At 45.6% G+C, this 23895-nt stretch overlaps 1 long non-coding RNA gene across 1 annotated transcript; it reads right to left on the bottom strand.

Annotated features, from left to right (window-relative positions):
• Positions 1 to 18202: 18202 nt before the first annotated feature.
• On the bottom strand, positions 18203 to 22876 carry LOC136322780 (uncharacterized). The gene is made up of 2 exons (XR_010728862.1): positions 22679 to 22876; positions 18203 to 18478 (listed from the first exon to the last, which is right to left on the bottom strand). It is a non-coding gene; the product is annotated as an uncharacterized lncRNA (long non-coding RNA).
• Between the last annotated feature and the right edge of the window lie 1019 nt (positions 22877 to 23895).

The following is a 23895-nucleotide window of genomic DNA, read 5'->3' as shown; positions in this document are numbered from 1 at the left end:
TCTTCACCCCACTCAGTGTGAATATTTCTACTTTTGTAGCAAAAATAGTAATGTGTTTGATTTGGGGGGTACCGTCTAGAGTCCAGTGGGATGTTATGTAATACATACTATGTATACAGTACTTGTTATCTTTCTAATATCTGAAACATACTGACCTCTGGGACACAGCTGGCCTGGACGGACTTTAGGTAAGAGATGGTGATCTTGGGTTATTCCTATTTTACAACTGAGAAAAATGAGGCTCTGCCCTGGCCAGGTGGCTCATCTGGTTAGAGTGTCATCCCAAGACACAAAGGTTACGGGTTTGATCCTGGGTCAGGGCACATGCAAGAAGCAACCAATGAATGCATAAATAAGTAGAACAACAAATCGACCTATCTCTTCCTCCTTCTCTCTCTCTTTCCCTTCATCTCTCTCTAAAATCAATAAATAATAATTGAAAGAAGAAAGAAAGGTAAGGCTCACCCAGCAAGAGAGGCAAATTGTCTTAGACTAAAGAGGTGCCAAATGGCAAATGGAGGACTATAGCCCTGGTCCAGTTTCCAATAAGGGCCCGTGATTCCAGGAGGCTGAGAAAGGGCTGAGCCTGGATGATGACAGTGAAACAGCCTGATCAGAGAGAAGATTGCCTGGGTCACTTATGGTCACTAAGGGTCAGGAAGGCAGAAGGGACCACTGTTCCCCTGAGAGGCACTGGCATCTCTAGAGTGACTCAGACCTGGCTTTGGGCAGCTCTAGAAGCTTCAGCATAGCAGCTCTGAGAGCTGAATCCAGAGATCTGTAACTCCTTAGCAACTTACTCTATTTCTCTAGGCATTCGTTTCTTCTTCCATAATAGGGAGGTAGTAACAGTACCTGTCTCTGACATTTGCTGGGAATGTTAAATAGGATATATTTGAAAGCACTTAGCATGGTGCCTGGAACCTAGTAAGCATTTAATCCAGGGGTCGGGAATCTATGGCTCACGAGCCAGATGTAGCTCTTTTGATGGCTGCATCTGGCTCGCAGACAAATCTTTAATTAAAAAGAATAATAATGTTAAAAATATAAAACATTCTCATGTATTACAATTCATTCATTTCCTACCGTTCATGTTCATGGTTGCAGGTGGTTGGAGCCAATCACAGCTGTCCTCTGGGACAACACCAAATTTTTATTGTATAATGCATGACTAACACGGGTCATTGTATGGCTCTCACGGAATTACATTTTAAAATATGTGGTGTTCCTGTTGGTGGGAATGTAAAGTAATACAACCATTATGGAAGAAAGTATGGTGGTTCCTCAAAAACCTGAAAATAGAACTACCTTATGACCCAGCAATCCCTCTACTGGGTATATACCCCCAAAACTCAGAGACATTGATATGTAAAGACACATACAGCCCCATGTTCATTGCAACATTGTTCACAGTGGCCAAGACATGGAAACAACCAAAAAGCCCTTCAATAGAGGACTGGATAAAGAAGATGTGGCACATATACACTATGGAATACTGCTCAGTCATAAGAAATGATGACATCAGATCATTTACAACAAAATGGTGGGATCTTGATAACATTATATGGAGTGAAATAAGTAAATCAGAAAAACCCAAGAACTGCATTATTCCATACGTAGGTGGGACATAAAAACGAGACTAAGAGACATTGACAAGAGTGTGGTGGTTGGGTGGGGAGGGAGAGGGGAAGGGGAAGGGGGAGGGGCACAAAGAAAACTAGATAGAAGGTGACAGAGGACAATCTGACTTAGGGTGATGGGTATGCAACATAATTGATTGACAAGATAACCTGTACATGTTTTCTTTGAACATATGTACCCTGATTTATTGATGTCACCCCAGTAAAATTAATAATAATAATAAAAAAATATGTGGTGTTCATGGCTCTCTCAGCCAAAAAGTTTACCGACTCCTGCCCTATACTGAGCACTGGGGTAGACACAAAGGGTGACAAGGTCCCTGGCCTCAAGGCTCTCCTGGCTGATGGTGGGAACTCAAAGACGAAGAGATAACAGTACCAACCACTGAAGGTAATGAAGGACCATGAAATATGTTCAGAGTTCTCAGAACACTTTGAGAAGCTTTGAAGAAGGAAGCGTTCACTCTGTGAAGGGCAGCAGGGGCTAGGGAAGGATGTCATATAAAAAAAAAAAAAGCAACACTTGGACTTGATTGAGTACATGTTTACTAAATAGTGGTTCTCCAGCTTAAGCATGCATCAGAATCACTTGGAAGACTTGTTAAAACTCAGATCGCTGGTCCCCGTGCCCAGTGTTTCTGATTCAGCAGGTCTGGGCTAGGGGCCCAAGGATTTGCAATTTCTACCAAGCCCCCCGGGATTCAGCTCCTGTGGTCCAGGGAACACACTCTGAGACCCACTGGACTAGACCAAGAAGAGAGGAAGGGCATGCCGGGAGGTGCTGGGAGGGGCCGGAAGTGCATACAGAGACCTGAGGGGTGAAAAAGCAACAGGTGTTGAGAGAGCGACGAGCAAATGTGTGAGGCTGGAACCTGGTGGGTTGCCAGGTACGGATGCTGATGGACTTGCGTGCCAAGCCTCGGAGTTTGGACTTGATCCTGGAAGCGAAGGGCAGCCAAAGGAGCTTCTTGCGGAGGGAAGAACATGCAGAGATTGGCACTTGAGCAAGATCACACTGGAGGGCAGGTGGAGAGGGGAGGAGAGAATGGAGGCAGAGAGACTCGTTAGGAAGCAGTCACACCGGCCCGTCAGATTGCACTAGCCTTAGTCTTAGTGGTACCCAGAGTCCAGGCGGTGGGAAGTAATCAGACACCTAGACAAGCAGGCTGCATATAAAAACAGCACCATGGCAACTGCTCATCTGGCATTAGGCGGTAAGCACAGGAGCGAGCCCTTGATGTGCATCACATCACATCCTCCTAGCAGCCCGTGCGGAACTGGAGGCTCAGAGACATTCAGGAGCCTGCCCAAGGTTAGGACAGAGTCAGGTTCAAAGCCAAGGGTGGAGCCATCCATTCTCCTCCCTCACTGCACACTTCCCCACACAGGTTCTGGAGGCGCTCGCCTTGTGTTCCCAGGGGCTTTGTGGCTGTGTGTTGTGAGAGCTCAGGGTGTCGTGTGGTATGTGCTGGACGCTGTGATGACATTGCCCCCCACCCCTCCTGTCCCACTTGTCATCATGTCAAGGGTCTCTCTGGGGGCCTTCAAGGAAAATGGACAGAGCCAAGGAGGGAGGACTTTGCTGGGCATTCAATTTTCCATATGGAGGAATAAACCAACGTCTGGGGGAGAAGGATGTCACCCTGTCTGTCAGCTCCACTGACAGAACTTGGAAGAATTCTCAGACACTCCCAGCAGTGGGAAAGAGCAGAGCTCCAGCCGAGACCAGGGATGACAGGAGCCGTGGGGAGGGAGTTTGCTTGCCAGGCAGAAAGGAAGTTTTTTGTACATTCAAGCAACTAACTCAATCAGGGGCCAGGCACAGAGAGCAGTGGAAGAATGAAAGAGGAAAGAATGGCAGAGAAGGAAGGACTCACTGACTCGAAGTCAAAAAAGCTGGGTTCAGGAGTCCCAGCAGCCACTTATGGGGTCTCCTGTGTGATCCTGGGCAAGTCCCTTTCCCTCTCTGAACTTCAGTTTCTGCAACCAGTAAAAGCAGATTATCTCTAAGCTCCCTTCCTGCTTTGACATTCTACGCTTTTCCTTTTCAATGTACCTGAGTGTGACTTTTCCAGGGAAATGTCAAACATTTCAAAGGGCAAGCTTCTAATGTTTGCCAGACATCTCTTGTCACTCTTCAGCTGCTCTTGTCTCTCTTCACGTCCAGGGGATTTTCTACAATGTATGCATTTTCTAATTTCTCCAGTTATATTTCCTTGTTTGCGCTGGTTGAATGCTGCAGAAACTGGGCACTGTTTTTTTAAGCAAATACGCAGTTCCATGCCAACAGGAATATCCTGTTTACAAGAGCCTCCTTTTACAAGGTACCAGCTGTTTGAAAACATTTGTGTATTGCCACATCAGAATAATCTCCTGATAAGCAACTTTTTTTTTTCTAGTAACATAATTTTCTTCAATATAATCACACACAGTGGGGTAGATGCTCCTTAACAAGTAAATATTCACAATGATTATCATGTTGACCTGGTTTCTTCTTCTTCCATATGAGTTTGCTAGGGTTTACTGTACAAAATACCGCAAACGAAGAGGCTTAAACAACAGAAACCGATTGTTTCATCATTCCGAAGACAAGATCAAAGTGTCGGCGGGGTTGGTTCCTTCTGCCGCCTCTGAGGGAGGATCTGTTCAGGTCTCAGACCTGGCTTCCGGTGGTTTGTGAGCGATCCTTGACCTTCCCTGGCTTGTAGAAGCATCACCCATCTCTGCCTTCATCTTCACATGGCATTCTCCCTGTACACATGTCTGTATTCAACCCCCTCTCCCTCTTTTTAATAAGGATGTCAGTCATTTTGGATGAAGGGCCCACCCTACTGCAATATGATCTCATTTAATCTAGACTTCCAACTACAGAGTCATCGACCGTAATTGACCCAGAGCTGCTCTGAAATCCATCGCTGTGTTTGTCCTGGCCACACTTCCCACGGGCTGTTCTCAGCCACAGACTGAGTGCAGCAGGCAATCCCAAGGCAGCCCCATTCCTGGGAGATACCGGATGCCTCTGACAGGTGACATTGGTTCAAGGACTCCCCAACAACCTTGCTGAGCCTTCCTTAGACTGCAGGGCAGTCTAGGATGCTTCTACTCAAGCTGCCTTCCTTTTCTTCTTCACTCAGGGCCGGACTTGCACCCAGCCTTGTTCTGCCTCCTGAGATGACTCCACAGAGCCCTCTCTTTCTTCTCCCAGCCCTGGAGTTCCGCCAGCCTCCCACCGCTCCCTGCCGGTTCTCTCTCACAGGTGCTTCTCCTGATAAAAGCCCTCCATGTCTAACCCCATCTTAGCACGTGCCTCATGGAGGACCGGAACCTAATATAAGAGGTGCACTGGGTGCACTGTGTAGTGAAATGTATAAGACTTAGTGTCTTTAAAACCACAAGGAGATACTGCCTCACAACCATTGAGAGGGCCACTATAAAAAATAGAAAATAGTAAGTGTTGGCAAGAACTAAGAAATTGCAATCCTCGTGCACTGTTGGTGGGAATGTAAAGTAGTGCAGCCACCATAGAAAACAGTGTGGTACTTCTTTGAAACCTTAAACGTAGAACTACATGATTTAGCAATTCCACTTCTGGGTCTATAACCCAAAAGAATTGAAATCGGGCTCTTTAACAGGTATTTGTATAACCATGTTCATAGAAGCATCGTTCATGGTAGTAAAATATGGTACAACCTAAATGCCCATCAGTGGGTGCATAGATGAACAAAATGTGGTATTCACATGCAATGGAATATTAGCCTTAAAAGGAAGGACATTCTGATACATAATACAGCATGGATGAACTGGTGGACATCATGCTAAGTGAAATAAACCAGTGACAGTAAGACCAATCATGTGTGATTCCACCTATGTGAAGTGCCTAGAGAAGTCAAGTTCATAGAGAGACAGGAAGCAGAGCGGTGGTTATGAGGGGCTGGGAGAAAGGAACGTGGAGAGTTATTGTTTAACGGGTACGACGAGCTTTCAGTACGAGAAGTTGAAGCGCTCTGGAGACGGATGGTGGTGATGGCTGCACAGCAGCGTGGGCATACTTGGTGCCAGTGCCATGGACACATAAAATGGTTAAGATGGCAACTTCTATGTTATGTGTATTTTTTTTTTATCACAGTGAAAAGTAACAAACAACAATCCTTGTCTCTTAGAGGGTGCAAAGTGGGAAGAACACCAGCGCCTATTGATGAATGTTTGCGGTACCCAGATAAAAAGGCCAGGGAAGCATAGGGAAGGGTGTTTATTCTTCAGTAGACTTACATGGTCTGAAGGCTCCGGTTACCGGTTTACCACTTTAAAACCTAAAGTCTAAGCTTTTCCCTGCGGAGATGATCCTCATTCGTGCCTCATTTTAGAGAGCTTTATGATTCACCAGACAGCTGGCAATGAATTGGAAAACATGTTTATAGTGTTGGGCTATTACTTCATAAACTTGTTTTTTTTTAAAATTTATTATTTCGGTGAGAGAAAGACAGTGGCTTCTACCAAGGATATTCCCCCCCAAAGGAAGTCTTTTGATCATTTAAATGTATCCTTTTGCTCCAGCTACACCAGGAAGGGACCAGATGCAGAAACATCCAGGCTTTTCCATCTGAACGTTTTTACTTTCAGAGACAGAAAATACAGATCCAGGCACAGGTCAAAGGGCTTTGGCCAAATATCCAGCAGGCAGAACAGGAGAAAATACTTTCTGGTGCTAACACTTCCTTTATAGCCGCTTGTCTTCAAACTGCTGTTGTGGGAAGTAGTTCGGCTTTTGGGCTTGTTGAGGTTCAAATCCTAACCTGACTCTATGTCTTGGGCAAGCTATATAATCTCTCCGTGCCTCAGTGTCCTTATCTGTAAACTGGAAGTGGAGACAGAGACTCCTCCATGAGGGCGTATTAACAACAGCTAGAAATCACTGCACATTTTCTATGTGCTAGGCATTGTGCTCAGTCCTTTATTTATTGCTTTGTTTTTTCAATTTTTTTGTTGTTTTCTCTTTCTTTTGTTTTTTTTTAATTTTTGATTTAATTCATTTTCCTTTGTGTCTTTTTTGTTTGTTTGTTTTGTTTTCTTGTACCAAGTCTTTTATACACTTGACTCATTTTATCCTGAAGACCAGGATGATCTCATTCCCAAGCAGATGATCCTATAATCACGTGATGCCACAGTGTATTAATTGAGGAATGCATGTAAAGAAATGTAAGCCTGGCCTCAGTAAACATTTCGTACTTGTAACATTTCCTCTCTGCTTTAGGGTGCAGATTTGAGGTTCAGAGAGATGAAAAAAATCTCTAAAATCACAACACCGGGAGGCAGTAGTGCTGGGGCTTAGCATTGGTTATTTCCTCCCCAACCCCAAACAAAGCATACAGAGGTCAGAGGAGACCAGCCATCAGGCAGGGAGGTGGGGCTTTGATCTGGACTTGGAGAGAAGAGACGGAAAGGGAGTAGGAAAGGCATTCCAGGCATGGTCAAAGTCCTAGAGACAAGGCTGTGCAGGGCAAATCAGCACTCTGAGAATGACACACAGAGGGCTGGGCTTGCTAGGGGTCATGGGAGCAAGGCTGGAGAGTATGTGGACCTGGTCATCACGGACAGCTCTGAATTCTAGGCCAAGGATATACTTCTCCAGCTCCTGGACATTCACAAGCCTTACAACCCAGAAATCCACTTCTCCGCAGATACCGTAGCTGAAGCCCTCATGTGCACCAGGAAACACACACAGAGTATCCAGAGCAACATTGCAGATAATGGAAAACAACTGGAAACGAGTATAATGGCCATCAACAGATGAATGGATAATAATGATGGAGTATCCACGCACTGGAACATTGTACAGAAGTGAACACGAATGACTCATGGCCATAAACAAAAGTAGAGAATTCATGTGTGAAGAAAGCATACTGCATAAGGTGTGATAGAATATGACACCTTTATATGAAACATAAAATAACTAAATGAAATAATGAATAGTTTTCTTCTATATAATCTGGAGTGAAATTTATTTTAAAAAATAAAAGAGAAAAAGAATAACGTGCAGAAAGTTTAGGAGAGCGGCTGTGAGGGATGGTCTATGACAGGGGTCCCCAAACTACGGCCCGTGGGCTGCATGTGGCCCCCTGAGGCCATTTATCCGGCCCCCACCGCACTTCTGGAAGGGATACCTCTTTCATCGGTGGTCAGTGAGAGGAGCATAGTTCCCATTGAAGTACTGGTTAGTTTGTTGATTTAAATTTACTTGTTCTTTAATTTAAATATTGTATTTGTTCCCATTTTATTTTTTTACTTTAAAATAAGATATATGCAGTGTACATAGGGATTTGTTCATAGTTTTTTTTTATAGTCCAGCCCTCCAACAGTCTGAAGGACAGTGAACTGGCCCCGTGTGTAAAAAGTTTGGGGACCCCTGGTCTATGAGGCCGTGCAAGGGGATGAGCCGGGAAGGCTCACCCGGCCGGGGCAGCGGTGCTAGAAATGCTCTGGTGTCTGAGTTGGGTGGAGGTTTATGGGTAGTCATTCATTTTAAAATTATATTTCAAAATTTATATCTATAGTATATCTAATTTTTGTATGCATCAGATATTGCCTCCTAACACTGATAATAATTTTAACAAGAAAATGCAGAAATGTGTAATGGAGATGCTCAAAAAGATTATATGAGTGAGATCTAAAATAGAGCCATATGGGACTTGAGAATATCAAGTTTCAGGGCCTGAGGTGTTGTCCCCAACAGCTCTTCGATAGATACATAATACCGTTCCAATCTTTCATTCATTCAACAGCCATTCTTTGAGTCCCTGCACTGTGCCCAGATTTAGAGGTAAAGAAGAACTGGTCCTTGGTCTAGAATAGCTCAAAGAGTCGAGAGCATGTGACACACAAAGAGGTAGGGACACACAAAGTCGAGAAATCAGGGCTTGGCTCTTCTGGGCCTCAGGTGCTTCAAAGGAGGGCAGATGGCAAGAATGAGCCTGGTTTCATCGCTGGCATAGATTCCCTCCTGTGTGCAGGACCCCCTTGTCATTCTCCACCCAATGAGAGACCGTCCTGGTATTGGGCCTCATCACACTGTTACCCCTCTGCATTCGGACTTCCTGACTCTTAGCCGGCGTAACTCTGACCTCGGGGCCTGTACAGGACTTGACCAGGCAACGTTGGCTGATTCTCCCAGCGTGATGATGTTGACCTTGTACTGATCAGCACCCTCGATCTGTGCAGAGCGCTGTCTGATGCTGGGCTGGTGCTGGGAGTACTAGACCTCACTCCTGCCCTCAGGAGGGCCATGATTTAGCTGTGCCTCTCAGTGCCAAGTTGTTGCTCTTCCCAAGCACTCAGTCAATTTTAAAACACCTCTGGGAAATAACAACATTATATTTTTCCTGTGAATCAGGCATGAAATGATTATAAAATAGTGTTTCATTTCTGTCATCTTAAAACAACTTCTTTCTCGTTTGCCTCGCAGTGAGCTCTGGATCCCCAGGACCGGGGGCTACATCTGGGAATGCCTGTGGTTCCCCAGCATCCTTCTGGAATAGATGCTGGCTGAGGCCAGAGACGTAGCCTTTACCTCCATGTTGTCAGGGCCTGGCTCTGAGGAGCTGCTCAAGCCAGCGCCATTGAATGTCCAAAGGGAAGAAAGTGTCTGGGTTTAGATCACAGATCTCTCCTCTCAGGCTCTGCCCTTCTAAGCTGTAGAGTCCTCCCTGTCATCCTCGAGCTGCTTGCGTGTCCTGGTGCCAGAGAGGCCTCCGAGCCACATTCTGCAATCAGGGTGTGTGCATGCATGTGTGTGGAGATGCATAAACGTGCGATCCGGTTATTCTAGTTACACTGCATCACACTGGAAACCCCAGAGCACCCGGCTGTCCTCATTTATGAGCTTAAAAATAACAACCCCCTTCATCCGTTCAGAAGCGATTTATGGCTTCACAAGTGCTTCTGCAGCCATTCGCTCAGGTCAAAACTCACAGCCACCGTGGGAGGTGGGTGTTACTCCCGCTCCCATTTTGCAGAAGGGAAAACTGAAGCTCGGAGAGGAAAACTGATTCGGCCCCATCCAGTCAGACTGAGGTCTCTCAGTGCTGATGAGGTCAGAGACTCTCGGACACATCACAACAACCTATATTGACGAGGTTGGGGTACCAGGCCATACGGCGGTGGGTGCTTGCCCACGGGGAACACAGCAATGAACTTGAATTGCTCTGAGGCTCTGGTTTATTGCTGAGGTTCTGTTCCGGTCAGGAGCTCGTCTCCCAGGACAGGCGGTACTGGTGACTGAAAAGTCACCATGAAAAGCGGTGCTTTGTGCCTGCTCTTCTGCAGGGAGCTCCTGGGGGCCCCTCCTTTGTCCACGCCAGGCGGCTCTACTCTGGAGTTAAGTCAGCTGTGTGTCCTGCCTCCTGGAACCCACAGTGGAGCACTTCCCGCTAGGGCTGGAAGTGGGGGCGAGAATCGGCAAAGCTTCTGGAGGAATGAGCGCTTGAGCCGGGTCTTCAAGCATGACTAGGCATTAGCTAGGCAAGCGTGCGATGGGCGAGGGGCAGGGAGACACGCTGGGGAGACAGGAAGGCCGGGCAGGGAAAAGGCGTCGAGACAGGGAAAGATACCCATCAGTAGATGAGTAGATAAAAAAGTGGTGGTACCTTCACACAATTGAATACTCCTCGGCCCTAAAAAAGAATGAAATCTTACCCTTTGTGACAGCCAGGATGAACCCGGAGAACGTTATCCTAAGTAAAATAAGTCAGAGAAAGACAAGTACCATATGATCTCACTCATATGTGGAATCTAGTGAACAAAACAAACAAACACAATAGAAACAGATTCACAGACACAGAGATGAGACTGGTAGTTGACGGGGGGGGGGCGGGTTGGAGGGCTAGGTGAACAAGGTGGAGGGATTAAGACATACAGATTGGTAGTTACAGAACAGTCACGGGGATGTAAAGTACAGTCTCGGGAATATAGTCAATAATCTTGTAATAATTATGTACGGAGCCAGGTGGGTGCCTGAAATATCAGAGACCACTCTGTAAAGTACATGATTGTCCAACCACGATGCAGCACACCTGAAAGTAATACAGAATAATATTGACTGTAAGCTGTAACTGAAAAATAAAATAAATAAGTAGAACAAAGACAGGGAAAGAGCTTAAGCAAAGACACACTTCAGCCCTCTGTGCACCACCTTCACGGTTTAGTCTACACCTGACTAGCACCTGTATAATATCTCTAGAATATTTTTAATAGATTATTTCTAGAAAGTACATACATTCATTTTTAAAAGGCCCGCTAAATTATAAGGGTTGCTTACTAGTTTCTTTTTTCCTGATGCACATTAAAATAAGCACCCAAATATTCAAGAGAAAAAATGGCCATCCTTTAATTCCCCTAAAACCATCTAGTATCATCAACCACCTGGCACACTGGGCACTACACCTGGCAAACAGTGAGCAGAGGTGTGGCTATAGGTAAGAACGTGGGGTGTGGAGGAAACGCAGAGAGCGAGCGTGAGGCCAGAGTGGTGATGTGAAGTCGGAGACCCGAGTGGGGCCTGAACTTGCAAGGACTTGTGTGCCTGGCTCAGGAGTCTGCTGTGTCACCTCAGAGCTGAGAATGGGGAGGCGCTGGGCGCGGGTGCTCTGACAAACTCACAAGATGGGAAAGCCATCACCTCTTGCTTGTGGTTCAAGTGGTCCTCTGAAGGTCTTATGTTACAGGCTTATCATAAACCTCAACGATCAGGAAATGTTGTGGAAGCACATCTCTGACAGAGAATGAGCCGTAGAGTCAGAAAACCATCTATCTCCCTGACGGCTCGAGAACTTTGGGCAGGTCATACAACCTGTCATAGCCTCAAGCATTGTGTCTAAACAGGGTGCATGCCAAGGCGCCTAAGGCAGGACTTAGCAGGCGTCCCCAAACTATGGCCTGCGGGCCGCATGCAGCCCCCTGAGGCCATTTATCCGGCCCCCCACCACACTTCCGGAAGGGCCACCTCTTTCATTGGTAGTCAGTGAGAGGAGCACTGTATGTGGCGGCCCTCCAATGGTCTGAGGGACAGTGAACTGGCCCTCTGTGTAAAAAGTTTGGGGACCCCTGCTAGAGGTTGCAGGTCACAAGCCTCCTTGTCCGCATTTCTCTAGATTGGGGTTTCTCGGCTTTGGCGTTATGGACACTTTGGAGCCCAACAGTTCTTTGCTGTGAGGAGTTGTCCCATGTGATGTAGAATGTTTAGCAGCATTGCTGGTCTGTACCAATGGATGCCATTAGCATCTTCTCAGTTATGACAGCCAAAAAAATCTCCAGATATTTCCAAATGTCCCCTGGAGGAGAAGGATGTCACCCAGACTTGTCTTTAAAGGGATGGAGCATCAGACAGGCCCTGGTGGCCTTCCAGTCTTGGCTGAAGATGGACCCAGGAGAGCAGAAAGCTTCCTACAGATAAATCACACCTCCCAAGTTCAGAACCCCAGATGGGGAAGGAGTAGTAGTTGAAGGAGTTTTGTCACCAACTCTGTCATCGAAAAGGTGACTTACTGATTCCCTATGTAATGTCCCCAGGAAAGGAGACCCCAAAGAGGATCACATGCTTTCAACACTCAACGGTATGGCCCAGTGCTTCCCCACTCAGACCTGTCCTCCAGGATAAGACAGACATCAGGAGGAGAAAAGACCACTGGGCTTGAAGCAACTTATGGGAACAATCAGAATGACTCCCCAACACGGTGGTGGACTCACACTTTCCAGGTCCAAGAACCTGGCTAACCTGTTCTTTGACTCATGAAAATAATTACAGTAATAGCATCCCTTGAGCATTTATTGTATACCATTGCACACGTTTGCCTAATCCTCACAACAATACATTATCCCTATTTGATACATGAGGAAATTGAAGCTTTGCAGGATTGGGGAATTTGCACAACATTGTATGACTGTTAAGAAGAAGGCAACAAGTAAAACGTGTGAATAGCAGGCTTTAGTCTAGGTCTATCTAATTCCAAATCCTTTGTTATTGCTCTTGTGTCAGGTTACAAGTCCTCTTTCCTGATGGTGCCGTGAGAAAAGAAGACAGCTGCTGCCCGGTGAGTGTTCTGAAGAAGCACAGCCATTGACTCCTTAACTGTTGCTTTGGATGCCAGAGCTTAAAGCTACGTGCCCATAAAACAGGAGAATGTGGCTTCTGATCTTTTCAACCATGTGAAATAAAGCTCAAGGACACCCCCCCTCAACAAATGTATAGTTTTGTGAATGATTATAAGGCACCCATCTTTTTAAACTCCTGCGCATACCTGCCTCTATATGACTGCACATATGGGCTTACCAATAATATAAATGTAAGTAAAAAGAAATAAGTATAAATACAAATAAGGGTATATAATGGGCGGGGTATGCTGACATTTGTTGGGGGGCGTCATTGGTTGGGGGGCAATGAGAAAAGGAAAGAGATGGCTGCTTTGAGTCAGAGTCATCACTGTGTGGACCCTGTTTTCAGAAAGGTACTTGTTACTTATTCAAACTGCTCATCAGACGATGTCGTGGGCAATGCAAGATGCTGTAGCGGGTACTGTGTGCAGGCCAACCTTGTTCTATTGCACTTTGCTTTATTGCTCTTTGTAGATATTGTGGGGGGCTTCTTCTCTCAAATTAAAGGTAAGACCCTCCATCAGCAAAAAGATGACTGAGGGCTCAGATGATGGCTGGTATTTTTAATTAGAGTATTTACATTGTTTTTTTGAACACACTGTTATTGCACACTCAATAGACTACAGTATGGTGTGAACATAACTTTTATACACACTGGGAAATAAAATAAAGTCATGTGACTCACTTTATTGTGACATTCACTTTATTGCAGTAGTCTGTGACCAGACCTATAATATCACCAAAGTGTGCCGGTACACAAAATGCAGTGATAACGGACCCTGGTGAGGTGCTTAACATGCAAGGAATTTGGAGTTGGCTGGACTTGAGGTCAAGTTCAGGCTCTGTGGAGGACAAGACATGAATCTTTGGGCAAGGACTCAGTCTCCTTGACCTACAGTTTTCTTTTATTATTATTATTATTATTATTATTTTGTATTTTTCTGAAGCTGGAAACGGGGAGACAGTCAGACAGACTCCCACATGCGCCCGACCGGGATCCACCCAGCACGCCCACCAGGGGCAACGCTCTGCCCACCAGGGGGCGATGCTCTGCCCCTCCGGGGCGTCGCTCTGTCGCGACCAGAGCCACTCTAGCGCCTGGGATAGAGGCCAAGGAGCCATCCTCAGCGCCCGGGCCATCTTTGCTCCAATGGAGCCTTGGCTGCGGGAGGGGAAGAGAGAGACAGAGAGGAAGGAGAGGGGGAGGGGTGGAGAAGCAGATGGGCGCTTCTCCTGTGTGCCCTGGCCGGGAATCGAACCCGGGACTCCTGCATGCAGGCTGATGCTCTACCACTGAGCCAACCGGCCAGGGGACCTACAGCTTTCTTATCTGTCAATGAGAGTATGTAATAATATTCTTAGCCTCCAAAGGCTGCTAGGATAGTAGCAAACAACTCCACACTTTTATTTATAAAGTACTTAACATTGTAATACTAAGTACTTTGCATGGGTTATTCAGCAATCCTGTGCAGAAGTGCTGTTATTATCCCCATTTATGGGCAGGAAACCAAGGTAGAGGTTGGTTAAATCTTTTGCTCTAGATCGTAGTGACAGATCCAGCATTGGAACCCAGGCTGCACAGTGCCTGGGACTGAGTAGGTGTTGGAGAAATGTTATTGTTAGTATATTCCAACTCTTACTATGGGTATGATTGCCAGGTGGCTGCTATATTCCAGTGTGTGGCTTCTTCCATATTCATTACCTCATTGAGTCTTTGCAAGACACTGGCCATGTGATTTTTTTTTTAAGAGAGAGATAGAGACAGTCAGACAAACAGAAAGGGAGAGAGAGAGAAGCATCAACTCGTAGTTGCATCACTTTAATTGTTTATTGATTGCTTCTTATATGTGCCTTGACTGGGAGGCTCCAGCTGAGCCAGCAACCTTGGGCTCAAGCCAGCAAACTTGGGCTCAAGCCAGCAACCTCTGGGCTCAAGCCAGCAATCATGGGGTCATGTCTATGATTTTGCACTCAAGCTGGGGACCCACGCTCAAGCTAACAATTTCAGGGTTTCAAACGTGGAAACTTAATGTCCCAGGTCAACGCTCTATCCACTGCACCACCACCAGTCAGGCTGGCCATGTGAATATTAACCCTTACTTATAGGTGAGGAAATTGAGGTTTAGAGAAGGTAATTTATCCATAAGAACATACTTAGCAACCTTTGTATTTGCTTTTGTTCCAGAGTGTAACATATCAGACACTGATTATCTTGTTTAAAAGCTTCTAGTGAGGGGACCTGAATGGACAAGTGTCATTTCTTTCATGGTATCTAGAAATCAGCTCTACTGTCATTTCAGTTGGACAGCCCTTTCTGAGCCAATCAGGATTAAGACAGCCTATCCATCACTTACCAAGAGGGGACCTCAATTCCTAGGAAAGGGGAACTAGGAATTAAACTTCAGTGAACACTTGTTCGAATCTTCTAAAAATGTCCAGAGAGTTTGCTGAAAATCTAGGAGCAGGCAAAAACAATAAGATGTAGCAATGTAACAGTGTTTGGGAAGATAAGATATAAAATGGTAAATGTGGTAATAAAGGCCAGCATATTTCTTTCCTTGTACGTATACTGTTTTTGAGACACATTGCTAATAAAACATCTAGGGGTTTTCTTTTAATTGCAGATATAGTCTGTGGAGTTCCTATTAAAAGCTTACAAAGCCTGTTCTGTGCCTGAAATGGACTCCATTTTAATCCTGTAATGATGCCATTATTTTTATAGCTGTTTCTACAATCCCGTCCATGATTCATATGCAAGATGTAGTCTCTCTCTCTCTCTCTCTCTCTCTCTCTCTCTTTTTTAATGGAGGTATGTATTTTCCCCTGGAAACTGTAAATTTTCTTTTCAGTGATAAAAACACTCAACATAACAGGTATAGAAGAAATGCATCTCAACATAATAAAGGCCATTTATGACAAGCCTACAGCTAACATCAGACTCAATGGTAGAAAATCTGAAAGCTTTTCCTCTAAGATCAGTAACAAGACAGGGGTGCCCACACTTGTCATTTCTACACAATATAGTACTTGTCAGATAAATTATGCAAGAAAAAGAAGGAAAAGGCATCCAAATCTGAAAGAAAGAAGTAAAATACAGATGACATGATCTTATAAATAGAAATCCCTAAAGACACCACCAAAAACACTGTTGGAACTAATAAACAAATTCAATAAAGTGGCAGGATACAAAAATCAGCATATAAAAATCAATTGTGTTGCCTGACCAGGTGGTGGCGCAGTGGACGGAGCATCGGACTGGGTTGTGGAGGACCCAGGTTCAAGACCACAAGGTCGCCAGCTTGAGCATGGGCTCATCTGGCTTGAGCAAGGCTCACCAGCTTGAGCCCAAGGTCGCTGGCTTGAGCAAGGGGTTACTCGGTCTGCTGTAGCCCCCCAGCCAAGGCACATATGAGAAAGCAATCAATGAGCAATCAAGGTGCCGCAAGGAAGAATAGATGCTTCTCATCTCTCTCCCTTCCTGCTGCCTGTCTCTGTCCCTCTCTCTATCTCTCTGTCTCTGTCACAAAAAAAAATAATCAATTGTGTTGCCTGACCTGTAGTGGCAAAGTGGATAGAGCATCAACGTAGAACTCTGAGGTCACCGGTTCAAAACCCTGGACTTTCCCAGTCAAGGCACATACAAGAAGCAACCAGTAAACAACTAAAGAGAAGCAATTATGAGTTGATACTTCTCACTCATCTCACCCCTTCTCCTCTCTCTGTAAAACCAATAAATAAAATCTTTTAAAAAATCAGTTGTGTTCTCGCCTGACCAGGCAGTGGCGCAATGGCTAGAGCATCAGACTGGGATGCGGAGGACCCAGGTTCGAGACCTGGAGGTCGCCAGCTTAAGCACGGGTTCATCTGGTTTGAGCAACGCTCACCAGCTTGGACCCAAGGTCACTGGCTCGAGCAAGGGGTTACTTGGTCTGCTGTAGCCCCACAGTCAAGGCACATATGAGAAAGCAATCAATGAACAACTAAGGTGTCACAACAAAAAACTAATGAATGATGCTTCTCATCTCTCTCCGTTGCTGTTTGTCTGTCTCTATCTATCCTCTCTCTGAGATAGACTCTCTCTCTGTCTCTGTAAAAAAAAAAAATCAGTTGTGTTCTCAATAGTAACAGTAAAAGTTAAGAAAACAATTCTATTTATAATAGCATCAAAAATACTTAAAAATTAATTTAACCATAGAGGTGAAAGACTTGTACACTGAAAACTATAAAGCATTAATGAAAGAAATTAAAGAAGACAAAAAAGATATCTCATGTTCATGGATTGGAAGACTTAATATTTCTAAAATGACCATACGGCCCAAAGTGACCCATAGAGGCAAGGCTAGCCCCATCAACATCCACGGCATTTTCACAGAAATAGAAACACAGTTCTAAAATTTATATAAAACCCCAAAGATACTGTTTTAACTCCCTCCCGTGTGTGTGTGTGTGTGTGTGTGTGTGTGCAAAACACAACTGTATGGTGAGAGAAGGGGGTAGGGGAGGCAGGGGAGGGCAAAGGACGGGTAGACGGGTAAATGGGGATGGAGAGAGAGACTTCACTCTGGGTAATGGGCCCATGATGCAGTATGCCAATGATGTTTTGTCTAGTTGTACACTTGAAATCTGTATGCTTTTGTTAATTACTGTCACCCAAAAAAAATTTAATAAAAAATCATTATCATAATATCACTATAATTACTCATAAATTAATTTAAAATATTTAATGCTATAAAACAGATAGTGTTCAAATTTTCAAAAGAAAAAAACAGTTGCCCTGGCCAGACAGCTTGATTGGTTAGAGCACTGTCCGGACGCACAGAGGTTGCCAGTTTCATACCTGGTCAGGGCACATGTAGGAACAGATTGATGTTCCTGTCTCTTTCTCTCTCTCTCACTCTCTCTTCTCTTCAAAATCAATAAAATAAACATTTAAAAAATAATCAAACTCCTCTCACTGAATAAAAAAATAATCAAACTCATAGGGACAGAAAATGATTGATGGCTGTCAGGGGCTGGGAGGAGAGGAGGAAATAGAGGGTTATTGTTTAGTGGATATAAATTTCAGTGTACAAGATGAATAAGTTCTAGAAATCTGTTACACAACATAGTGCCTACAGTTAACAATATGATGTTGTGCACTTAAAAATTTGTTAAGAGGGTAGATCTCATGTTGTGTTGTTACCACATGTGTGTGTATGTGTGCTCACACACAGACACAGGAAACTCTTGGAGGTGATGGATATGTGTATTATCTTGATTGTGATGATGGGGTCACAGGTGTATGGTATATGTCTAAACTCTTCAAATTGTGTTCTTTAAATGTGCGCAGCTTTAGCTGTACAATTATACTTCAGTAAAGCTGAATAAGAAACAAACAACAAAAAAGTCTTGTTTCATCCCCAAAGAATTGAGATACCTGATGTACTTGTTCGGTAAATAAAATTGACCCTTTTGAGAGGGAAGGAAGTTGTTTTATGTTAACTTGCCGGATAAACACAGAGACTGTGAGTCATGCTTCTCTTCCAATAGAACCCTGTGGGGAACTGAGATGGGTTGCAGGAGGGAGAGGGCACCTGGCACGGCCTGGGAATCTAGAAAGACAGAGCTTGCGTACACTTCGGCATCCTCTAAACCCCACGCCACACAGAGGCCAGTTAAAAGGAAGCTCTTCAAAGGTTCCAGTGAGTTGCCCTCGCCTGGAAGAGAAAATACAAAGTTGCTTTGAATTAAATCCTTGAATTTGACTCCCGGCTCTGCTGTGAACAGGCAAATCTCTTTCCCTCTCAGAGCCTCAGTTATTTTGTCTGAAAATAGAGTTAATGCAACTGCTACATATGTGAAAGCCTGCCTCGGGTCAGGTCCTCAGAAGCTGCTTCTCACCCACGCTTCCATGGCCTGGCCTCACAAGCCCCCACGATTGTCCCCACTCTACAGATGAGGTGTCTATTGAAAGCACTCAATACATGCACCTCTCCTACCAGACTCTGAAACACTGGACCACAGAGACCATATCATATCCCTTTATATATTGCCAAGTACAGAAATTGGCACATCACAATTATTCAGCAAATGTTTGAATAGATTAAAACAAAACAAAAAAACAGCCTGACCTGTGGTGGCGCAGTGGATAAAGCATCGACCTGGAATACTGAGATCACCGGTTTGAAACCCTGGGCTTGCCAGGTCAGGGCACATATGGAAATTGATGCTTCCTACTTCTCTCCCTTTCTCTCTCTTTCTCTCTCTTAAACGAATTAATAAAGTCTTAAAAAAAATTTTTTTAATTATAAAAAGAAAAACATGCATGACACAAAGAGAATCTTAAATATTAAGGAGCCTGGAGCTTACCCGTTTGAAAGTGGAGCCAAGTGCCCTACCCCCAAGGATGACAAACCTTCTCATTTTAAGTTTGGCTTCTAAGTATGACCATCACCTGATAGTAACTTATTTTTGTTTCCTGTGAGTCAGAGAGCAAAAGGCACTGTCTCCAAGCCACCCAGAGCAACCTTTAAACAAATGACCCCATAATGAATAGTTTTGGTAAAGTAACAGCTGTCGCATACCTTGTCATAATATGGGAAAACTCTCTAATTTGTTTAGTGCTCTGTATTAATAAAATCCAGGTCCTATCATTTCTCAAGAGTCTCTAAGAATGCTTATTAAGGTGGTCAGTGAAAAGTCCCGTGACACAGCCTGAGAGAATGGCCGGCGGGGAGGCAGGGCTGTCCTGGAAGTGAGCACGGTGTCAGTCTCCCTGTGAGGTTCCGTGGGAAAATGGGCTGTGCTGAGGGCTAAGCGGATACAGCCACACAAATGTGCAGCGTGACTTCTAAGGCTCATGTAAAGGTTGGACACGGTTGTTGTTTTTTCCATTGACTTGAGAGAGAGAGAGATAGAGAAAGAGAGAGAGAGAAGAAATGAGTGAGAGAGAAGCATCAACTTGTTGCTCCACTTAGTTGTCCCATTTAGTTGTGTACTCATTGATTGCTTCTCTACATACTCTGACTGGGGACCCTAACCCACGACCTTGGTGCCTCAGGATGACGCTCTATCCATTAAGCCACCCAGCCAAGGCTGTCTGTTTGTTAATTGTTTTACTTATTGATTTTATTTTTTAATTAATTAATTAATTTATTTTTAATTTTTTACAGAGACAGAGAGTGAGTCAGAGAGAGGGATAGACAGGGACAGACAGACAGGAACGGAGAGAGATGAGAAGCATCAATCATTAGTTTTTCATTGCACGTTGCAATACCTTAGTTGTTCATTGATTGCTTTCTCATATGTGCCTTGACTGCAGGCCTTCAGCAGACCGAGTAACTCCTTGCTGGAGCCAGCGACCTTGGGTTCAAGTTAGTGGGGTTTTGCTCAAACCAGATGAGCTTGCGCTCAAGCTGGCGACCTTGGGGTCTTGAACCTGGGTCCTCCACATCCCAGTCCAACGTTCTATCCACTGTGCCACCGCCTGGCCAGGCTTACTTATTGATTTTAGAGACAAAGGAAAGAGAGAGAATGGAACCCACAACCTTGGGGTGTGCAGGAGATGCTCTAACTAACTTAGCTACCAGGTCAGACCTTAGGATTGGACACTGTTTTGTGTTCTGCCTCCCACCCCCATCTGGAGTTTGTCATGTTGAAGAGCTAGAGAAGTCACAGGGACAGGACCTTGGAACTACAGGCAACTTATCACACATCCACAAAATTAATTACATTTGGATTGTTGGCAGAAAATACTGTTTCAGAGATACTCATATAACTCAAGCTGACTTTAAAATAACTTTTAACTCCCCACTTCCCCAATAAAAGGCACATTGGCCACTGAAAAGAAAACACAAATAGATTTCCATGAAATCTGACTTCTATGTCAGGAAACGAAATAAATATGGCAGAACAGGTTTGAAAGAGGCACTATTAGGCTTGAATACTGAAAAGATCCATCACTCTTCCTTTTTGCAAAGTACCAACCTCTAAAAAGAAGGCAGAAGTGGCATGACATTTGAGAAAGAGAAGGACAAGGAGAAGGCCTGAAGGGAAGCTTTCCCAGGGATAGAACACAGCACACAGGGGAGCCCAATTCAATACAACCAACATCCATTTGGGCATCTGCTTAGTGCTTGACACAAATCATAATATTCTAGTATTTACTGAATACAGGCTATGTGCTTGGTGCTTTCATGTACACATACCTGTTCATCCTCACACTGGTCCAGTCCAGAAGGTGTTATTGCCTCAGTTCTTAAAGATTAGCTAACTGAGGTTGCAGGATAAAGACAGTCAGGAACTGGTAGGGCTGCCCTTGACGGCCAGGTCCTCTGACTGTGCATTCCATTACTACAGACAGGAGAATGTGCTTAGTTTTCGTTTGTTTGTTTGTTTTTAACAGAGACAGAGAGAGAGTCAGAGAGAGGGATTGATAGGGACAGACAGACAGGAACAGAGAGATGAGAAGCATCAATCATCAGTTTTTCGTTGCAACACCTTAGTTGTTCATTGATTGCTTTCTCATATGTGCCTTGACCGTGGGCCTTCATCGGACTGAGTAACCTCTTGCTCAAGCCAGCGACCTTGGGTCCAAGCTGGTGAGCTTTGCTCAAACCAGATGAGCCTGCGCTCAAGCGGGGGACCTCAGGTTCTCCAATCTGGGTCCTCCGCGTCCCAGCCCGATGCTCTATCCACTGTGCCACCGCCTGGTCAGGCATGTGCTTAGTATTTCGAACACCACTAATTTCCAAAAAGGATCTGAGGCATCTGTGAGAGGAGGTTTTTCCGGGGGGGGGGGGCGGTGAGATAGGGGGGTGCTCCTTGTGTCGCAGGCTGGGACACAAGGAGCATCAGAGGTACAGAGTAAGCACCCAGTAAATGGCGGCCTGATTGCCGCAGATGGGCGGGGCTTGTTCTGCGCACCTACTGTGGTTGTAAACCAAGAGAACTAGAGCCTGCTGACTGCCTGTGTGTAGGGGCAACTACCCTGTGGTACAGTTACAAGTGTTCTTGGACCTGCTGGCTGGGGAAGGGGGTGAGGCTCACCCTGAGCACACAGCAACAGTTCTGCATTTCTTATCTTGCAGCCATTCAAGAGTCCGGTATGATGATTCCTACCGGTCAATGAGGACATTAGGTTCAAGCAGGGGATGGCTGAGTGCACAGTTATAGGTGTAGTTAGATGCACACCCAGGCTGGATTCCAGCTCAGGGCTCAACAGGTTCGCCACTTCAGGGAATAGACAGACGCTATACCTCCCTGTCCTCCCCTCAATTACTCCATAGAAGAGCAGAGACTTCAGTGAGACCCCCATCCAAGGACTAGCCAGCTAACAGTAATAGTAATAATAATAATGCTCGCCATTTATTGCGTACTTATTCTACATCAGGCACTTGAGTGAATGCTCTCACTTTATTTCATTAACTTTGTCGGGGATATTGTCCACATTAGCTAAAGGGAGGCAGCAGTCCAGAGCTCTCAAGAGCAAGAAGCCAGAAAGTGACAGCCAGGATGAGAATCCACTTGGATCTGATTTTAAATTCTGTTAACACCAGATCAGGCTCAGCAGAGAAGAAGGGGGCGCGCCTCTCCCACGCAGAGGTGCGGCCCGGGGACTTGCGGCTGGGAGCGGTCCTGTGCCGGGAACGTCCGGCGGGGGGCACTGCAGACCGCTGGCCGCCCTGCTCCCGCCTCCAGCTCCCGCGCCCTCGTGAGTCGCCCTCGCCCCCACCCGGGCCCCAGCCTCTCCCGAACCCGGAGCGCAGACCAGCCTCCCAGCGAGGATGCCGGGGAAGCGGGATCAGGCCCCTCTGGGTCTGCATGGACACTCCGCCCCGGAGTTCTAGGAGCGTGGGCCCGGCTCGGCTCTCCGCGTGGGTGTCCCCGCACCCCGCCCTGCGTGCGCTCACACTTACATCTCCACTTGGGTATAGAAAGGCTCCAGGGACCGGGTCTTCTGAGGTGGACGAGGTGGTCCCGGGACTGGGTTCCGCCATGGATCTGGAATTCAGACTCGTGTGGCTCCGACCCCAGGGGAGGAGGGGAAACCCGGCCTGAGAGCCGGGATTCCGGGAGGATCCCCGGCGCATTTGAATGTCTGTCTGCTACTTCCCCACCCCGCCCACGCTGTCACCTCTCCTTCAGCCCTGCGGATTCCTCACCCCACCCAGCCCGCTCACCGAATTCTGACTTTGAACCCAAATGTGATCAGGCGTGTTTGGGGACACGCCACAGCAAGCGGGCGCTCTGGCCCTTGCCAAAGCAGCTGCAAGTGGGCATCGCTGTCCCGAGGGACGGACCCCGCCTCGGCCCAACCGAGGTGAAGTTAAGCTTCCTAAAGTTACTCTAAGGCGAAATTTGTGGCGTCCACTGACCTTGACCCTTCCCCGCGGTCACCTGGGACACAGGCATTTAAGGTGGGCAGTTTAACGAGGTGATAACGAAGTGAAAATGGTCTAAGTAGCCTCTTGAATTTGAATCCGGGATTGAAGCTTTTTTTTTTTTCCGAAAAAGAATTTTATGAATAAGAGACTTTCATGAAATTCTGTTACCAGTAATAACCCCTGAATGTTAATTGGTCATAATTACCTTGTTAAAAGTCTTGTAAGACCCCTCCAAGTTCTAAGACTACCAGGGAAAGAATCTTTCTGAGATTTACAACTGGGCGGGAAACATCATATTACTTTCTGCATTAGGTTATACATTAGCATACTTGTTGAATTGAACTTTCCGCTTTGGAAAGATTTTAATATCTTTCCAATTCCCAGCTAGTCTCTGGAAATTTAAAAAGGGGTGGTGGGAGGACTGGTGATGTGTATGCCACAGATGGAGATGGAAAAGCTGCCCAGAATATGTTGACATTTAAAAAAAAAAGTTAACATCCCCCCTACACTTTAAAACTATGATATTAGGAACAGAGCATAATGGCAAAAGTTACTAGTACAACATCTGTTCCTTCCAATGGGAGGATTTCTTTCCTGCCAAGAATTTATGAATTTTATATAGGAGCTTGGTTCTGTTTGGGGAAGGAGGAAGGAAGCCCGCCAAGACGGCCCCCTCCTCAGCATGGAATGCAAAGATACTTGGCTCCTGACTTACAGATGGTTCTTGAAGCTGTGGAGGGGGCAAAAGT

This window comes from Saccopteryx bilineata, chromosome 2, assembly GCF_036850765.1.
Source record: "Saccopteryx bilineata isolate mSacBil1 chromosome 2, mSacBil1_pri_phased_curated, whole genome shotgun sequence".
Classification (NCBI taxonomy): Eukaryota; Metazoa; Chordata; class Mammalia; order Chiroptera; family Emballonuridae; genus Saccopteryx; species Saccopteryx bilineata.
Note: the sequence above shows the minus strand (reverse complement) of the source record. Positions and strands in the feature narration are given on the sequence as shown.